The sequence below is a fragment of the Aegilops tauschii genome, chromosome 1, assembly GCF_002575655.3.
Source record: "Aegilops tauschii subsp. strangulata cultivar AL8/78 chromosome 1, Aet v6.0, whole genome shotgun sequence".
Classification (NCBI taxonomy): Eukaryota; Viridiplantae; Streptophyta; class Magnoliopsida; order Poales; family Poaceae; genus Aegilops; species Aegilops tauschii.
Window position 1 is genome coordinate 4,767,870 of NC_053035.3, and position 19,818 is coordinate 4,787,687.

Genomic DNA, 19,818 nt, shown 5'->3' on the forward strand with positions numbered 1-19,818 from the left:
TCGCCGGACTGTATCTGAAGAGTATTATTACAGCCGAGCTCCAACGCCGAACTGCATCCGAGCTCCAGCGCCGGACTATATCCGAGCTCCAACGCCGGACTATGTCCAAAGCCCCAACGTCGTATTGTATCCGAGGTGTCATAGATCACCCTGGTTCAAAAAAGTTGAAGGAGTTTAGCCGAGCTTAATGCTGGAAATTCCCTCTATGGAGCCAGCCACTAGCGCCCGAGCTTTATGCCGGACTGCTTCCAAGGTGGTGCACCACCCCGACTGCGGGCTGATTTTTTATCAATATTTTTGACTGGTGCAATTTATTCTCTGCCGAGATATATAGCCAGTAGCCCTCAAGGTGTGTATCGGTTTAAAAACCCGAGATGCACCTGAAGGATGACACAAGACCGCTGATCCCAGTAGCCCCTGAGACTCAGGTTGATTCACAAAATCGGCCTGAGGATCAACTCCTAGCTCGGCAGAAAACTTCGGGACACAAAAAATGGTGTGCAAAGTTCTCGAGACTCAGGTTGGGTTCGGCCGACCAACCTGAGGATCATAATCTCCTCAAAAACTATATTGCACTTTAATTTTTCTGCATTGGATTGTCAATGCAGTAGCCCCCGAGCCACTGGTCGGGTGGCAACGCCAGATCTGGGGATCGATGCACCCCTTTAATATTTGTAAACTATAAGCACGAAGCCCAGTAGCCCCTGAGTCTTAATGTGGGCACGGGTGGCCGAATTAAGGATCGATTTCGAGAGTAAAATCATAAATTATGTGTAATGATTCTATGTATCCAAATACTCTACAATGCTCTGATCCGCATTGTACAAAACTTTGTTGACCGACCATCGGCTTCAACCTCCTCGGCCAGCAGCCAAGGAGTATTTGTCCTACTTTATAAAGTCTTTATGAGGGCAAAGGTTTACGGCAAACAAGACAATCCGGCCATACGGTTTTATAAACAAAGGTAAGCAGAGAGATATGTTATGTTACTTTTTAACGTAAGAAACATCTTCCAAACAAAATAGTCCCGTTATCGGTTCCTTTCTTTGGGTCGTCATGCTTATCATGATCATGAAACCTCACCTCTAATCATTGTGGGAGGAAAATATTGAGGATTTAGTTCGGGGAAAGTTCCCGAACTCTATGGTATTAATGAACCAAAATTTTCACTTCCGTCGTTGCCGACCAATGTGGTCCTTTAAGATTGCTAGCTTTCGGCTTCACCCAGTCTGAGGTACTAACTCGGATGACCCGGTAGTAACAATCACAGAGGTGCTCCCTTTACCGCCTAGCCGAACAATCGGGAACGTAGGGGTAAGCACAGGAGCCAGGCAACCCAGCTTGGCCAAAATCTTAAGTCAAATTGATGCATATTTATGGCTTCATATAACGATAATTACGGAAGGCAACGCTTGTATAATGAATACAAACGCTGATGATATATACTTATTTTGACTCCATTGCGACCGTTTATCAATTGAAAGTGGCCCATCGTCGGCTTCTACCCCTTTGAAGGTACTACGCAGGGTGTTTCCGCAATAACAAGACAACCCTTAGCCGACGCCTGGATGCCCGAAGGCGGTTGTGTTAGCGGAAACGTGGCAATCAGATATCCGGGCTTTATAACTTTCACTTAGTCATAGGAGCTTTAAACTGGGGAAGCTAGCTAAAAGCCCCCGGTTAGTGTTCGGCGACAGCTGAGGTCAAGCTGTTAACACTTCGGCCAATGTTATGAACGGCCCATCATTTAACACGGTCATTGGATCACTGACCAGTTCACGCTTATTGTGACAGTCAGTTTTCGGCTTCTCCACTGAGGTGCTTAACCATCCGAGCTGGAAGCATAATCGCAGTGGTTATCCGGTTGCACACCTAGCCGAACAAAGCAGAACGTAGGAGGCAAGCACAGGAGCCGGGCAACCCAACTATTGACCGAAGACACAATTCGAAACCGATGTATATATAGCAATATCGGAGAATGTTTTTGCCGAATCTCTAAAGGTGTCCGACGTTGCACTGCGAGACTTATGCTGGAAACACACAAATAGTTTAAAAGTGCCATAAGCTTGGAAAACCAAAAAACGCCAGTAAAAACTTGACGTCCGAACAAGATCAAGTGTTCGGTGCCAATCCGAAAATTGGAAGAAAATTGTGCTTCTGTCGTGCTTTAACATGACACATCCGATCTCAAGACTTCAAGTGGGTCAGCCTACGGCTTGAGCCTCCTATCCTGAAGGCGGAGTACTTCCCATTAGGCCAGTTTAGCAAACTAAACTCTAGCGGCTTTGAGAGAGAAATTAGGCTCCTCAGCTATTGACCACACACTCATGTCGAAAAAAGGAGTGATAGAAAAAGACTTTGCAACGACTAAGAAGAAAACACTTATTATGAAATGGCTCATGTAAATTTAAGAGCCCCCAAGTGACTGTACCGAAATACTTATATCATATCTATGTTACCCTAACTTTAAACGCACCTTAACCGACCGTCGGCTTCTCCCTCTTCGGTCAGAGGCCGAAAAGTGTTACGTACTCCACCTGTCGAGAATATCGACGGTGTTTCCGATAACCAGGCAATCATGCCATAAGGCTGTAACAGACAAAGCACGCTCAGGGAACTTACACTATATTACTGACGAAGTGTAAGAAGCATCTTCGAAGAAAATAGTACCCCCACCGATACCTTTCTTCGGTTGCTCATTGTTACTATGAGACTTGTGCAATAGATTTTTTTTCTCATGAGTTCCGTTGTGTGCCGACCATAATTGAAAACAATAAGAGCGCTAGCTTTCGGCTTCACCCAGTCTGAGGACCGAGCTCGGATGACCCGATCGTGACAATCGCAGAGGTGCTCCCTTTACTCCCTAGCCGAACAATCGGGAACGTAAGGGTAAACACAGGAGCAAGGCAACCTAGCTTGCGGAACACTTAAGTCAACATGGTGCATATTGTGGCGTAATACACGAACAAGGAACGAAACCATACAAGTATAATCATATTCAAGAGGAAAAGCTTTATAAAGGAAGCCCCCAGTTAACATGAGAAATGAAGTGTTTTTAACAAACCATGCTTGTGAGCAAGGTCGAACCAAACACAAATTAAGAATTAAAAACTTTGAGCATCAAAGCGACTTAGATGGTCAGTCTGTTCGGCATTGATGACGCGGTCCGAGCTTGATGCGGGACAAGGTTCCAGCCCCCAAGCCAGTCCCGAGGAGGCGGAGCGAAGATCTCGGCACTCCGAAGTGGCGACATAGTACGGCCAGTGCGGCGAGGTGGAACCCCCAGTCCGACTGAGGCGACGGAGCAGGTCGGCGGGTGATGCCGGAGTCTCCGGCCGAGTAGGTTCATGAAGCGGCGACACGGGGTTGCCAACGCAGAGCAACGCTCCAAGGCGACGACACAATTCGGTCGATGGAGGTGGGCGACGAGGACACCGCGCCGAGGGGATAGTGCGGCCCGATCTAAGCCAATTGCCTGCACAGGTAAAATAGTGCAAACCAAAAAAATAATAATGAAAAAAAGGTGCATAATTAATTTATGCGAAAAAAGTTTGGTAAATATGGCCTGAGCGCTGAGGCTAGCTCGATGGCGCGTTGGCGTCCTGGCACGGCGATGTCGGTGAAGGTCGACCTGCCCAGGTGACAGGGAGAGGCTAGCCGGACTGATGCCAGGTACCAACGTCGGTAGAATTTCTCTGCCAAAATGATGCAGTACATGCCAACGAAAAATATTCTGTGTATAATAATGGTAAACGAATAATTTGGAAAAATATAACCTGAACGCCAGCAGCGACGACTGTAGCAGGCCGAAGCAAACGGACGAACTAATCCGTGCCGAACATGCTGCAAAGCCAATCCTCGATATGCGTAATAGCACTTTTATTCTGCGTATTTGTCAGAAACAGTAGAAGACAACTAGCAGTTGACTACATAGGTATTGAATTAAAAAAGAAAAGAAATAAATCTCCCTGTGGTGTGCCACCACCGAGCCGAGCTCTGATCAGTGCACTGCTCCGCACTATCCCTTTGGCCGGATCACACATGGGCCAGATTGAGGCCAGATCCGATGTATCGCCAAACAATGGACGCGAACATATGCCTTACTGCGATCTGTATACATACATCAGTAACAATTTAAGAGAAAACATGATGGCCAGTGAAGCTGCAGGCGTGCACGGTGACAGTCTAATAATGTGGGCATCCGTCAGGCGAGGATACCTGCCTGCTGCCTGCGTACAAAGACATTGCAGACAGAAAGCACAAAATTTCTCGGATGGATTAAGTGATGGTACGAGACAAATAACTGGAATAATTGCACCTGAGCCCGGATCTCCATAGGAGAAAAAGAATTGCACCAAGGTGCTAGTTGCTTTACGTGGGAGGCAGCCAAATAGGCTAGCACATAGAATTAATCACACCTCGATTAACGTGCCACAACTAGTAATACTAATTGATTGCTCCACGGGACAGTGCATGAACAAGGATCAGTAGTAAAAAGCATAAACAACCTCTGCTTGATTAAATAATAAAGAAAAGGTGGAATCTCCCTGCGGCCGCCACCGAGCCGAGCTCGTGTGCTGTTGAACGCACACAATACTGCTCCATGTAGCGTGATTCCTTGCTTGGGGCGCCGCTTGATAACTCCTCGGCTGCGGCACATGGGAGTCGCAGTGGAGGCCGGACTTAGCATACGGCCAGTCGCCGAACACTTTTTCTGATCTTGATTTAACAGCGAATAGGGAGCTCACGGCGACAGCCGTAATCTTGCAAAAAAGACAGTTTATACCGAATAGATCTAACTGAAAAAATATAACCTGGTCATCCCATCAATCCACGGCGATCACCTAGCAGGCTCTCAATGAAAGCATCAATGTCGGTTCAATATCCGGCGTATCTCGTAGTAGGGGTCCTAAGCTAGGCGTCTTGAAGCGATGGTAACATGAACACGGGGTTACCCAGCTTCGGGCTCTCTTGAAGAGATAATATCCTACATGCTGCTTGTGATTGTTTTCATATGGGTGTAGTACAGAGTACATGTATCTACCACGAGATTGTAGTAATGAATCTGAGATTGTCTATTGACTAACCTGGCCTTGGTTTATATACACACCAGAGGCCTAGGGTTTAGTAGAGTCCTCGTCTTGGGCGGCAAGTCTTGTGGAATCTTCCTTGTATGCGGCATGGGCTGTCCGAACTGGCCCACGAATAAACAGTCATGGGGTCCTCGGCCCAATCCAAGAGATCGGGAGACGACGTGGTGAGTACCTCCTAGTCCAGAACACCGTCAACCGTCACCATGCAGCTCGACCCTAGCGTCCATGTGCTACAAAGGCCACATCAACCATTTCTAGAGCAAGAGTTGAATGCCTGCACGAAGTTTATAATGCAGCCTGGTATCATCAAGTGAATTGGGTTTGAGAGTATTCCGGAAACAGATTGTTGTCCTGTCACAATTTGGCCTACGAAGCAGTGGTTGTGAGTTGATGCAGCGACAATGCTGTGAGCAGCTGGCATAGATATCTGATCAAGACCGATGCACAACCATCCATAGCATCGCACACGCCATCCTCGTACAACAAGAACAGCAGCAACAACAACAGGGGGGTATAGATTTCCCCCAACAACAACAACAACAACAACAACAACAACAACAATAACCGGGCCAGGTACAATTGTCCAGCCTCAACAACAACTTGGCTAGGGCTTCATCCAAGCTCAACAACTAGCTCAGCTCCAGCCGGTCATGTCGTTGGTGCTACAAACCCTGCCAACGATGTGTAATGTGCATGTCACACCTTATTGCTCCATGATCACTACACCAGTTGGCAGCATCATTTTTGATGATGGACAGTAAAAGACACTGGCTATAATAATGGATAGACGGATCATTTTCATTTAGTCATTGGACCAATCGAGCGGTGATGACAAATAAAGTGTGATGCACCATCATATGTGTGACCCCAAGTATTAATAGTCTAAACATGGGAATAAAAGGCAACGAATTTGTTCTTTGCATATGCTTTTCATTATTCCATTCATAGCATTTTTGGATGTTCAAATCTTATATGTGCATCTTGCATCACAATTTGACAACATAAATTGCTCACTTATTATGTTATTTCAACCACCATTGCACAATTTTATCCATATTCTCTTTCCATTTTGCAAGGTTGCACCGGAGTGAGCACCACAAAGCAACAGGAGCCAGAAAATGAAGGTTTCACAAGAGAACAACACTTTTATAGAGCATGGAAAAACTAAAGCAAAGATATATCAAAGGTTTCTGGAGCAAAATAGCCCCAACTACCAAAAACTGGCCCAAGGGGTGGCCTATATGGCCCACATGCCTGGTCACCTGCCTTGGGTCCCGGGCATGGCCTAGGATGCATGGGGCTCACACAAGTCCCGTACCTCCATCATTTCTATGTACATATATCATCTGCACGGAAAAACACCCTTGATTTTCATTTATTTTTCTGTTGCCCGGGTACAGAGAACGTTATTTTCTTCCTCACGCTAGTAGGGAAACCCCTTATAGGATTTTACTATTAGGAGCGTCCACAACTATATGGACGCCCCTGCTAACTCGCCTAACAACGAGCAGCGGAAAAACCAGAACGCGGCAGTAGTGAGGGACATAGTGGCGTTCATGCTTTCGAAACACTGCTAGTTACGTACATGAAGGTAGACGGTTTGCCGTAAATCCCTGGCAGCGTGCGGAAGGAGGGAATGCCGCCGGTGTCACCTCCTGTAGCAGTGTGTGGCTCTGCTCCGCATGCTGCTACTGTGATATCTAACACTCTGTGCACCGACGGGCATGTGGGTCTTAAAAACTAGCGGCGTTTATATACCCGCGCGCTGCTAACTTGTAAACTTCACTAGCTTTCAGCGGACAGAAAAAACTGCTAATTGTTGCGCCCAATAATTGGGCACCCCTTTTTCTCCTTCCACCCCTCTCTCTCTACTTTTTGCCACGCTCAATTTCAACAATAGATCTTTTTCTGCCTTTACTTTCCTGTATGTTAGCAGCGTGTTCTCTCTATGGCACACTGCTAAGCCATTTTCTATATTCAATCCCCTTGAAAATTGAAAACAATAGTCAATAAATCCATAAGTGTACATGTAACTATCAACAAACTTTTGGAGGCACACTTTTCAGCACTATTCAGATTACAGGTGGTGATACCTACATTCGCTTTGGCAGGAATCTATACTAAACTTTGGTTTAACAATTTGTAATTTTAACCGCTAATTCAAGTGGTCATATGATGACAGTACACCAAGTTTCAAGAATTATAAAATGCATTAATTTTTTTTAAATTGAAATGTCAAACTGTTTGTAGCGTTCGCCTGTGTATGCCAGGCTGCCAGTCCTCTACATAATTAGCCCCGTGTCGTTCTTGCACATGCAAACCGTCGTGTAAGTTTGCAGTGTTCCGCGGGCGCAGACGCTGCTAGCTTGTTTGCATACGAACTGTCCCGCCCGGGTTTTATTAACTTCCCACTCACTCTCTCTTCTTCCTCTCCCCATCTCTTTGCGCTCTCTCTCTCTGCCACGCCCGACATTCTCATCTTGAAATCCACAACCGATGATTATTGGCGGAATTTATGCCGCCTGCCTGTGTGCACACGTCAAATTAGTGGTTAGTTCAATCCAGCCGCCCTCCTCCTCTCGATCTGCTCCACAGGTGTGGTGAATTCAATCCGACCGCCCTCAATCCTATGAATGTGTATACCTTAGATCATTTGAGTACCTAGTTAAATTTAGTTTATTTGGCTACCGTACCTAGTTTATTAGATTAGTTAGATTGATTAATTAGTGTTAGACCCGCAAAAAAGAATAATTAAGATTCGTACAAAACTTGAAAATGACACAAATTGGTTATTTAACTTCAGTTGCAGGTTTAAATTGATACAAAATCATTAACGGGCTCACACATGGCACTGTTTCTTTTACTAAAAACTTCGAGACACTTCATCTATTGCGAACACAAATTCTACTCTTTCCTGGAATGCACGTGACGTGTTCGATGGAATGTGCACCGAGCAAGTCATGCAGGGGTGGCTCCCTTGTAGTGAGCAACTTGGCGGGAGTTGCAGCACGACACAGTTGGAGTGTTGGGCTTGGCCCATGAAGTCAACCAAAAATTAATAGGAAAAATATATAGAAAGGTTGAATTGTTGGGCTCGGCCCATGTAAAACACCGAATCGGACCGGGCTGATTCTTGTGCCACATCAGATTGCCACGTCGGATGCCTACGTGGCCTGGGGTGGCTGCTAGTGACCAAAACAAAACAGTAGGCATATTTTGGTCGTAAACGTCTACGACCTTCTCACAAAGAGGGTCGTTAATTTCAGTTTACGACCGCCAGCTTTTAATCTTCTGTTTTTGGTCACAAAAAAGTCGCAAATGAAAAACAATGACTTTTCAGTGACCAATAGTCAAGGTCACAAGTTGACATATTTATTGTAGTGAATCCTACGAATGTGTATACCTTAGATCATTTGAGTACCTAACTAAATTTAGTTTATTTGGCCACCGTACCAAGTTTATTGGATTAGTTAGATTGATTAATTAGTGTTAGACCCGCAAAAAAGATTAATTAGTGTTATATGTAGTGTATCGATCAATTAGTATGTGTAACTTGATTTTAGAGTTGATTACACCTAGACACATAAACTTGCACGGTGGGTACAGATTCATACAAAAACTTGAAAATGACACGAATTGGTCATTTATCTTCAGTTGTAACGGGCTCACACGTGGCACTATTTATTTTACTAAAAACTCCGAGACACTTCATCTATTGCGAACACGAATTCTACTCTTTCCTGGAATGCACGTGACGTGTTCGATGGAATGTGCACCGAGCAAGTCATGCAGGGGTGGCTCCCATGTAGTGAGCAACTTGGCGGGAGTTGCAGCACGACGCGGTTGGAGTGTGCGGGTTGGCGGGCAGCGGTAGCGGGCAACACCGAGGTCGCCTACTCCAACACCAGGGCCGAGCTAGTAGTCGTCGACGCCGCAATGGACAATGGTTCCTCCTCCACATGCTGCCATGTCTCAGCTCATAGCCGGCGACCTACAACACCGTCGGTAGGCACTGCCTCGGTGCCATGGTCGCGCGAGGTATAGGTCCATCTCGTCGACATCAAATGATGGCCCGTGCAATGGTGGCGATCACGCACAGGAACCACGTCGAGCAGCAACACTCCTCTCGTCTTTGTCCACATACTCGAGCGTGTTCGCGAACAATAGTGACACAGGGCGCCTTGAAGCGAGCAAGCTACGAAGGTGTGGCGTGCGCATGGGCCATCAGTGGTCGGTGAAGCCACGGGTGATGCTCTTAGTGACGTTGAATGCGAGCGGCTGCGTGTCCTCATGCTTGCCGGTGCGAGGGGTGTGAGATGGGGACGTGGGCTGGGTCCATGACCATGAGGTTCTCGATCAAGATGAAGTGGTCGTAGGGGAGCTCATGCACCATGGACATGTCCTGATATCCATGAACCCCGGGCGCACATATGGCTCAAACCACGGCACTTTCTTGGTGGCCGGCTGGTGCCTCGGCAAGATCCACATTTCCACATCCACACCACCATGCGAGTCTCGCACCTTGTAGTTGCGCGCACACTTGTTCTGCGGGATTTTGGGGTTATTAGACAGCTGCATGCACAGAGGCAACATTATATGAATCAATCATTTATTTTCTCATGCGTACGTACTAAGCCATGGATGAACCTATTTTTTAGGGAGACCGATGGATGAACTTGATTCGAAACATGTACAGGTTGAGTAGGAGGACGGAAATCAAAAGACTAGTGATCGAGTAACATAACATGTGCAGGTTGAATAGGGGACGGCAGGAGCGAACGTGACCATGGCGATGAATTTGAGGATCTTAAAGGCTGATGACCACACACTATAAATTACATAACTTTGATGGAGCTTTTTGTAAGAAAAGATAACCACGTGTCATCCCCTGAACAGATTCGGATTATCTTGTATCAATTTGTACCCAAAATGATAGTGTAGTTATCAATTTGAATCATTCTTCAAGTTTGTGTATGAATTTGTACCTGTCATGCAACTTTATGTATCAAGAGTGTAATTAACTCTTGATTTTAATTATCACAACTTGAGTATGCAACTTGAGTTTAAAATAGTTTACCACAACTTGAGTTTAGTAATTATCTTACATATGCATTAGTGAGGAAGGTGACAAGTTCATCGCCGTTTTCCAAATGGGGCAGGACGCTAACCTAGTCCTCTTCATGCGTGCCATCTTATCTATACTACTATATAGTGTATCAGTTTTGAACTTTTGAATCACAAAACTGAGAAGCAATGTGAACCATTGATAGAAGTTATCCAATGGTCAAAATTTGCACGTGCCAATGTACTAGTACTAGGAGGTTGACGAGTAGGATTCATACAGTCCTCTTCATGCGTTTATTTAGTCTACTTTGTTGTGAACAAATTTCAAATCATGAACATTTTTCAAATTCGTGAACACTTTTATAAATTTTTGAACATTTTCTAAAATCAAGAACATATTTTGAATTCATGAACAATTTACACTATTTTCAAACATTTTTCTAAAAGTTATGAATATTTTTGAAACTATTTTCTTGAATCGGTGAACATTTCTAGAATTGATGAAGATTTTTTTTTGAAATAGGTGGAACAATTTTCAAAATTCAAGATTTTTTTTTGATTTAACGAACATGTTTTGAAATGGATGATCGTTTTTGAATCAGTGAACGTTTTATGAATAAACAAGCTAGTTTGCAGGTCATAGACAATTTTTGAAATTTTAGGATATTTTTCCATTCATGAACATTCTTTGACTTGGCGAAATTTTGTCTTAATTTACATTTTCTAATACACAAACTTTTTAAAAATAGTAAACATTTTTTGATTTCCTGAACATTTGTTTTCAAAATTTCATAAATGCCCCACTAATGGCACCTATAAGTGATAAAGAAACATTTTACACAGGGAATTCCCCCGCAAGGGCCGGCCTATGCAGTAGCCCTTCCTATACCGCGCTCTGCGCTTTGGGAGAAGGTACAGCATAAGTCTTTGGGCCGGCCCATATCCGGGTGGCCAGTGTTTTATATATTGTTTTAATTGTTCTTTTTATTTTACGTTTTTTCTACTTTAAAAAAATTGGGACTTCAAAAAAGTTCTGAAATTTTAAAAACAAGAATTTTGAAAAAAATGTTTCATAATCATAAAGTGTTTGTGGTTTCAAAAAATATTTCTGATTTTCTAAACTTTTTTTTTGAAATTTTGAAATGCCAATTTTTGGAAATTTACAGTACATAATAAGAGAAATGTACCCGAAGTATGCAACTGTTGAGCTAAGAAGTGAGATCCGGTAGGCGCGGGCGCAGATCGGGGTGGCAAGGGGTGATGTCGACGCCATCAGTCATAGTGGACTGAGCGCTGGCACGGAATCCAACAGCAAGGGCCATCATGCTGACACTAGCAGATAAGAGCATCTCCAGCCGTTCGGCCCCCAAGGCGCCGAAAAAGAGCGTTCTGGGGGTGCCCCGGTGATAAAATCAGCGCTGGGGGCGGTTCGGCACCCTGCCGTCGCCCCCAGGTCATCCCCAGGCGCCGAATTCAGCCCAGTTGTTGGCCCAAATCTGTCCAAAAACGGCCCGATAACTGTGTAAATCGGCCCATATTCGGCGCGGTTTGGCGGGTTTCGGCGTGAATTTTCGCAAACAAATAGGAATCAATTAGCTCCTCACATAGTTCGGCGTGTTTTCAGCTTGTTTCATCACATAAATTAAATAGTTCACTACAAATTATATCGTTTAACAAATAAAAACTCAAGTTTCATCACCATTCCCGGCCTCGCCCTTGAGCCTTCATAGGTGCTCCACCAGATCGTGTTGCAGTTCTTGATGCACCTGTGAGTCTCGGATCTCTTGACGCATATTGAGGTAGTCAGTCCAGTTTGCCGGTAACTGATGATCAACTTGGGCAAGAGGACCCTGCCTGTGGTATGGTTCAGTGTCAAACACTGGCTCTTCCTGCTCGCTCTCAATGATCATGTTGTGCAAGTTGACACAGTAAGTCATGATCTCCCACATTTGATCTTTCGACCAGGTCTGAGCAGGGAACCGTACAACAGCAAATCGAGATTGGAGCACACCAAATGCCAGCTCGACATCCTTCCTGCAAGCCTCCTGAATCTTCGCAAACCAGGCGTTCTTGCCTCCTGGCACAGGGTTTGAGATGGTCTTCACAAATGTCGACCATCTCGGATAGATGCCATCAGCTAGATAGTACCCCTTGTTGTACTGCCGTCCATTGACCTCGAAGTTCACCGCAGGAGAATGACCTTCAACAAGCTTGGCAAAGACTGGGGAGCACTGCAGGACGTTGATGTCATTGTGAGTTCTTGGCATCCCAAAGAAAGAGTTCCAAATCCAGAGGTCCTGTGTGGCCACTACCTCAAGCACCTCACTGCTCGCGAGCAGGCCGGCGAGGGCGGCGAGCACCATGAGATGCTCCTGCTCCTGGACGTCGACTTCGGCTTCCTCATCCAGCAACGTCGCGAGCGCCTCCTCATCTTCGGAGTCCATCGCCGGGCCGGGCAATTCACCGAACACCTAGTAGGCGAGGTGGGCACAAGCCCGCCGGCGTACAGGCCCTGCGCGGCCGGAACGCCGGAAAAGGTGCCCGGGGTGGCGGCGAAGAGGCTGCCTCGGCGACGTTCCTTCTTTTTCTAGGCTGGAGACGGTCTACCTAGCTGCGGCGGGCGGTGGTCGGCGCCGGGATAGGCAGGGTGGCGTAGGGTGGCGGCCGAGCGCGGGGGGCAGGAGGGCGAATCTGGGCGGGTGGATTGACTTTTCGCCTGTCAATGTGGCCCCAGGAACACTTTTCCCTTGCGCCGGAGCCCCCGAGCGTCCCCCAGTGCGCCGGGTTCGGCCTGCGAGCGCCGGGCGCAAAAACGGCTCGACCCGGCGGAATTCGACGTCCTGGGGCAGCGACTGGGCCATTTTTTCGGCGCCAGCGCAAATAAATCGTCTGGGGAGGCCGTCCTTGCGGCGCGGATGGAGATGCCCTAAGTGCTCTTGCTCAAGACCAAGGAGGACATGCAAGAGAAACGGCTCAAGACACAGCAAGACCTGGCAGCATGCAGGTTCTTATTTCACCCCCCCCCCCCCCCCCCCCCCCCCCGCGTTGGATAAAAATGTGAACCATTTGAAACATATTAAAACTTGAGCGCAGTCTTTTATTTTGGAAAACTATATATGCTCACAAGAGATCAGGAGTCAACCGTTCGTTCTAGGGTATTAATTAACAAACAAGAAGACTGACTCGTGTAGCAATTTTACCACATCTTCTTGCTTCCTTTTGCAACACTAGAACTTGACGAGCTTCCGTTCAGGTGGATAAACACCCTAACAAAGGACTTCTTGACAAGTCTGCGTAGATTAAAGGTATGTTAGTACATAGTGTAATAAATAGATGCTTTAAACAATCCAAGGGCATTTGTAACGAATCCTCTATAACCAGTTGGAGAACTAAAAACCAAGTTTTACTCCTCTAATCGGGACCTTGCCGATCCCCAATCGGTGCTCGTGGAGTTAATCTTCCTCACCCTCTAGCTGCCTCCTCTGTCTCTCGTCCTCCCCATCCTCGCCGTCGACCCCCTCCTCCCAATGACCGGATTGCATGGCAGGCGCTCCCCGCCGCCAATCCGTAGCACGGATCCATGCCGCCATGCCTGCCGCGCGTCTTCGAGCCGCCGCCGCCCCGTCGATGCGGCCCCCGCTTGCATCTCCGACTTCCCGAACCTCAATCCGCCGCAACAGCCGGAGAGGAAATACCTCGGCGTCCGCCAGCGAGCGTGGGGGACGTGGGTGGCAGAGATCACCGACCAGGAGACCCAAAAGAAGTGCATCGACTCGTTACACACGACGAAGCTCGCCGCCCTGGAATATGACCGGTGGCAGGCCGACGGTGTGGACGCGTGGCTCAACTTCCCATTGGGGACGGCGCCCCCACCTCGCCTCGCTGCCACCAAGGGTGGCGGACACGCAACTCAACTTCCCGTAGGGGACGACACCCGCCCACCTCGACTTGCTGCCACCGCGGGTGGTGGATGTGGCGACGGCTTGGGAGGACCGGGAGGCGAGGTTGCACATCGCGATGGAGGCCGCTGATGAGGATTACATGGTAGACCTCCATCGCCAGTACCCCAAGCCCATGGAGGTGGAGCGGGCAATCAACGGGGAGGTCATCGTCATCTCCAACGACGAGGTGGAAGGCGGCGATGAAGGCGGAAAGGACGAGAAGGAGTTCAATGCTGACGAATGGCGGGGCGTCTTACCCAACTCTGACTACGACGACACTGACCCGGAGCCAATGGGCGGTAGAATGTCAAGGCAAGATTGGCTCGACCTCTACCATGTGATGATGATGAAGAGTCGTTTAGCTTAATTTCAAGTTTAGTTTTAAGTATAAGTTTCGGTTTAGGTTTAGGTTTTGGTTGTTTAAATTGAATTTCGGTTGTCCCGTGGGATGTCAAGACAAATGTGTCAAATTTTAGTTGTTTCAATTGAATCTAGTTTTAACTTATGCAAATTTGGTTGTTACCCTATTAAATTTCAAAGTTCGGCTAGGTCCGACCAAAAGTTAATGAAGTAAAAATACTCCACTAAAGGTTTACTCCGCCGAATCCTACGTTATTTTAAAAGGATCGGTTAGAAATGGCCTAAGGATACAAATATGCCACTATTTATTTTTTAAATGCTTGAAATCATTCTCAGAAACCTTAGTAATAACGGTTGTCATGAACAACTTCGACTAAATGCATCAAATGTTACAAATAATACATGCAAACTTAGTTCAATAAATTAATCAATTAAAGCGAGAACAAACCTTCAAATGTACTAAAGAGCGAATCAATTAAGACATGTAAAGCTAGTACTAGTCCAATATTACTAAACAGTAAGACTGAGCTACCTATGGCCTCACACAGCTATTTGAGATATTTGACCGTCCGATGGAATTATCGACGTATCAGATCAAAAATAGGCGACTCCCAAGCGCGTCCGCGTCTCTCCTTAATCGGGCTGCTGCTCCGCAGGCTGAGCTACGAATTATCTCCTTCGTGGGGCTGATTGGCTGAGGTCAAAGGCCTAGGTCGGCCCACCGAGGCATATTCCGAGCCCGTTCTGTGTCTCCATCTCTCCCACTCTTCAGTCTCTTCGTCTCCGAGCCGGCAGCGCGCGCCATGAAAAAAATCCTTACTGCGCTCGTAGGTGCCGTGGATGTACGAGAGGTGAGGGCAAGGTAGCGAGCCACACGCTGCCTACGGCGCGTGCCTCACTCCTTTGCCGCGGTGACGTCCAAGGCTTCCCAGCCTTTTCTCTCCCTCAGCTCTTAGGACATGACGTGATGGCGATGACGCTGCCGGGACAAAGTTTAGTGCACAGCAAATTACTATGCACCGTGGTTGTGCAGTTCTGCTGCATCCACCTTGCCGCCGGAAAGTGATCCAATGGGCGGTGTCGTCCTTCGATGGAGGTGGTGGAGACATGGTCCGATGAAGGGATATCCCCATCTCCATCTTTAACTACATCATCTCCAATCTATGATCACCGCCTCCTCACCACCGCGGCACGTCCTTCGCCCACCGCGCTAAGTAACCTTGAGGTCCTCTTCTCCTTCGTGCTCGAGATCTGCTCCTGATGAGCATTAGCATACAATCAGTAGTTCAGTACAATGCCTCCCTAGCTCTCCTCTCCTATCCTGAACACCACGCCTTTGTTGAACTCCACCTAAATAAACCCTTTTTGTGTATCAGGCTTCATGGTACCTGTGAATCCACTGGCAGCCTGGCACCAATCATTGGACGAGGTGGAGAAGAGGTAAAAATTATTCAGTAAGGTTGTCCTTTTTGTCAACTTATTAGCTCTATTTGCCGCTTTTGTTTGGAAATTTTGGTTCTGCACAATGTCTTCAGGCTGCAAGATAAAGAACTGGTAGAAAACATGTAGCTTCAAAAACAAAAGTAATAGATGGACACAATTGATTAAACAATAGCAGGAATGACGCTGAAGATATTTTGTTCAGAGAAGATTTTTTTAAGCTACTCTTGCTTTCAGGAAAGAGAAGGTACATAATTGTTATTACAGATAACAAATGATAACTGAATTTGTAGCGTTTTAAGCTACTGCTGTTTTGTAGGTTGATTACTACTATTTGAAAAAAAAGAGTTGGAGTGGAATAAGACATTAAATAGCACATGGAAATACCTATTCCCTTCGTAAAGAAATATAAGAGCGTTTAGATCACTAAAGTACAAACTACAAGGGAGGCTCAATAGGTACTGAATGCAAGATGCTCTTCCATAATTGGTGCCAGTTGTATAATTAATATGTAAAATGGCAGTAGATTTGGATCTATTTTTGTATCTTGAATTCTTGCTGGTGTGGGTTCCTGAAATCCAGCTTTTAGAAATTTAGATGCACCTCTCAGTCTACAATTTACGTATACCACAAGAAAGTATATGGTACAAATTTCTCAGATATTTCTAACTACACAAATCTTTTCAAATATTTCTGTTTCCTACATTAGATGCCATCAAGATTAGCGGGCGCAGCAACGCGCGCCTTGATGATCTAGTTAATTAATAACTTTCACAGAATTACAACCATTGACATAAAATACAAATATGATGAGTCATGTATTGATTAGTGTACAACATTACTACCCCTGACATAAAAGAAGAATTTGACGAGTCATATTAGCTTGTTCATCTTACCATCATACTATACATCACTGCAAGCTAGTTTAAAAAAGAATAAAAGTCCAGAATGAACATTAGAATAGCCTGATCTATCGTTAACAACCTGCACAAGGATACAAATTTAGTCCCCCGCAAGCTATGAAGATTTGGTTTATGCCTAACAACTTGTACAACATGATAAACTTAGATTCAAAAGGAATGCAATCCAGATAATTGTTTGACTTGTAAAGTCGATAAGATGAGTCAGTGCCAATTATAAAGTTTTCGCCATTCTTAGATGACATGTACAATAAAAAGACAACTTTGCTAACCACTCCAAATGTACGTTTGTATGTAGTGCCACCTGCGTGCCCCCCGCGTCGCCCTCCCCGAGCGAGGCGACCGGGGCGGTTCCCCACTCCACCCCTCCCCGCGAGTCGCCGCCCACCTTCCCCCTCGCCGCTGCCGCCGGCGGGCGCGGCCGGGCGTTGCCCGCGCGGCGCCCCGCAGTCCGGCGGTACCGCTATCACTGAAGGTGCCCCCCGCGTCGCCCTCCCCGAGCGAGGCGATCGGGGCGGTTCCCCACTCCTCCCCCTCCCCGCGAGTCGCCGCCCCCCCCCTTCCCCCTCGCCGCTGCCGCCGGTGGGCGCGGCCGGGCGTTGCCCGCGCGGCGCCCCGCAGTCCGGCGGTGGCGGCCCTCCTTCTTCCCCCGTCGCTGGACCCCGGCTCGGGCAAGCGGTCTTGGCGGCGGAGCCCTTCGGCCGGCGGCGTTTCGGCGCGGATCTGGACGGCGGTGCGGAGGCGTTGCCCCTTGGCGGCGGTGACGGCCCATGGCTTGCGGCGGCCGGCGGAGCCCGGCTAGCCCAGATCTAGGCCCTACGGGCCCGATATGGGTCGGGGCGGGCCTGCTGGGTGGCCGCAATGAGTTGTTCTCCGGTGGTTCTGGCGAGCTCCTCGCGACAGGGACGGCGGCTGCTGTGCCGCGACTGCTGCAGCACGGCGGCGGAGCTTCACGGGCCCGCTCTGGGCCCGGCCGGACATTTGGTCTGGTGTGCCTCTGCTGCTATGCCCGGTCTGCTACCGCCTAAGCCGGTGGAGGTTGTTCCCTCCCTCGTGGCTGCGGTGCTGCCGGTCCTTGTCTACGGGTGTCTCATTTGGATCCGGCCGGCCTCGCTTCATTGGCCGTGGTGAGTCGACGGCGGTGTCCTCGTGACTGTGTTGGCGCATGTTGGTGGGCGGCCGGTGTGGTGGAGCCGAAGGTTGGTCCTGGGTGGTGAGCGCGAGAGGTCGGAAGAAATCCATGTCTGGTCTTGCCGGCACCAACGCGGTGACGCCTGCGGGCGCCGCCATCCTTCTTGAAGGGTACCGGGAGAAATCCTAGGATTCGTCCGGGCAGCAGCGTCGTCATCGTCGCATTCCTTCTTGAAGGTGGTGCTTGGTATACGGCAACTCGGTGGCTTTGGAGCGTGGTGGTTATCTTCGGTGGGCGCAGCGGTCGTCGGGTGCCGTAGCTTCCGTTGATCCGGCGTTGTTAGCATTTTTTCTCTTATTTTCTCTTGTTATTTCTTTTGGGCGTGCTTGTGCTGTTAGCCCCAGCGTTGATCGGAATGTTGTATCGGGTGATTGCTATATCAATATAGCGGGGCGAAAGCCTATTTCGGTATGTAGTGCCACCAAATACAAGACACCAAATAATCAGTTTGATAAGCATCGAATCACTTTAAAAAGTGAAAGCAATAATGAAAAGAAACCTAACCATGGTAGCTATAAAAAGCCTGTAATATGTACATTCCATACCATGTTGCTTCTGAGACTTAGGATGAAAAACACATCAGTGAGAGTCCTCTGCTCCCCATCTTGGCACCGGAATACTACAGACCCTCGTCCACAGATCGCCACCTTGGACCCATCCCCAAATCTGACGGTGCCATGCACTGTATCGTCCAGAACTGCAAAAATGTTCCTCTCGCCAGTCATGTGACTACTGGCGCCAGTGTTGAAGAACCAGGTGCCATCGGGGGAAGGGAAGGGACAGGGATAACCTTTTCTTCGTTGAGGAAGACGGCTTGCGGTGCGGCGATTTGAGTGGTGACCATGGCCATGAACAGACCTTGGTCATGCTCCTCGCCGCGGACATGGCGATTTGAGTCGATTTCAGGGAGAACAATCACAAATTTGGATCGGGGCAGGGGGCCTTGAAGATCACTTCCCGTGCACACCACCTATTCGACGAAATGCCCACAACGCGCCGCATCGATGTTTTCTTCTCCCCTCTCGCTGACAAGGAGGGGACACCTGAATCCCGAGTCCTTTTCTTTATGCCACCCATCAACGTTGACAAGTTACTACCTAAAATCCTAGCTGAGCAGGTATATATAGCTGAATCTAGTCAGAGTGCTTTCGTACACCTTTTCAATCTTTGTTCCTTATTTATTACACCATCTAGCTGATTTTCCTTCTTGACATGGATAAGACATAAGTGGAAATGAATGCTCTTGTTGCTCCATGATTATCCTATGGCATTTAAACATTCCTTTTGTGGCAGGAGCCTTATTTGTTTTGTGATTTAATATTTATAATCTGCATGCTTCCCTACAGGTATGAAGGGCAGCGTGACCAAACTTATAATCTTACCGAAAAAAGCTTTCACCCCGCTTTATATATAAAAGCAACGACCAACAACAACCCGGTACAAACGCACGCCACCACAACACGCACACACGCAAGGCAAGATACATAGGCGCTGAGCGCAGCAACACCACCCCAAGCACTACAAGACTAGCCGGGTCCTCGACCGTGAACATGCCACCGCGAAGAGATGAAGTCGCATATGATGAACCGTGGGCTCCAAGGCGGTGCCTTCAGGAAGGATACGTCATCGGAGCGCCGCCACCCGCCCGACCCGAGAGTCAAGAGTTTCCCCTAGAGCAACACGACGGGCAATGATGGCCGCGAGACGACGCCTTCAAGAAGGGAACGAGCTTCGCCGCCGCCGGTCCGTCTGATGATAGAAAAGGTTTTCACCCCGGCCAATACTCATCGCCACCGAACGCCGCACCC

The 19,818-nt window shown here is 47.7% G+C and overlaps 1 pseudogene; it reads left to right on the forward strand.

Moving 5' to 3' along the window:
- Positions 1 to 17,430: 17,430 nt before the first annotated feature.
- The window catches only part of LOC109766046 (vacuolar protein sorting-associated protein 60.1-like), a 111,758-nt pseudogene continuing 109,370 nt past the window's right edge, over positions 17,431 to 19,818 (forward strand).